The sequence below is a fragment of the Trachymyrmex cornetzi genome, unplaced genomic scaffold (assembly GCF_001594075.2).
Source record: "Trachymyrmex cornetzi isolate Tcor2-1 unplaced genomic scaffold, Tcor1.1 scaffold885, whole genome shotgun sequence".
NCBI classification, from domain to species: Eukaryota; Metazoa; Arthropoda; class Insecta; order Hymenoptera; family Formicidae; genus Trachymyrmex; species Trachymyrmex cornetzi.
The window spans coordinates 4474-5331 of NW_017300229.1; the positions used below are offsets into that span (position 1 = coordinate 4474).

An 858-nucleotide genomic window follows, 5' to 3' on the forward strand; every position below is an offset into this window, starting at 1 on the left:
TGCCGATGGGCAATACCTCACATCATTGATGATGTACTGAATTACGGTTGTGCTGAACCAGAAAGTATAGTTACATGGAAAATATACGGCCTTTGCAATGACGATCGTGTTTCGTGCTATGCTAATGTAACATTGCAATGTGCGTTTCATTGTGTACGTATCAGGCAACAAATACTTAAAAATAGAGTATCGAACGCATTGACTGATGCTGTCTGCGCGTATGCTGAGCGTAAACGTTGCAATATTTTAGCGGTTAGAAGATCTGTCGGAGAACGCTTCGAAGAACAAACACAACAAGATGTTTCGGAATTTTTCACGGCTTTAGTGTCGACGTATTCCGAAATCAATGATGTATTAGAAGTCGCATTTAAGCATCTAATATGTTGTTCAAATGCTAAATGTAATTGCAATGTAACTACGTTGGAAAAGAGTTGTTTGCTAATATTACCTATGCAGTCCACATTAAAAAGGAAAAAAGGTGTCACTCTGCAGCAAACTTTGATTGATTCAGAATTTTCAAAATGGGAAACGATAAATGGTAATTGTGACGAATGTAACAGTATCGTTCTGAAAAAGAAAACCGCAATTGAATCGACTTCATCCGTCTTAGTAATACAGCTCAATTTATACACTTTTATAAACGGTGTTTCTTAAAAAAACTTATCGACAATCGGATTAACGCCGTACCGACGAGTAATGTCACGATTAATAAAAGAAAATACAAGGTAATAAGTGCTATATTTCACGAGGGCGAAGAAATGAATCGTGGTCACTATACGTGTATGTTGAGAACAGACAAACAATCGGAATGGTGTTACTGTACTGATTTACAAGTTATCAAGAAGAAATGGCCCAGAG

The 858-nt window shown here is 37.1% G+C and overlaps 1 protein-coding gene across 1 annotated transcript in view; it reads left to right on the forward strand.

Moving 5' to 3' along the window:
• The window catches only part of LOC108769316 (ATP-dependent DNA helicase pif1-like), a 6331-nt gene that overhangs the window by 4426 nt on the left and 1047 nt on the right, over positions 1-858 (forward strand).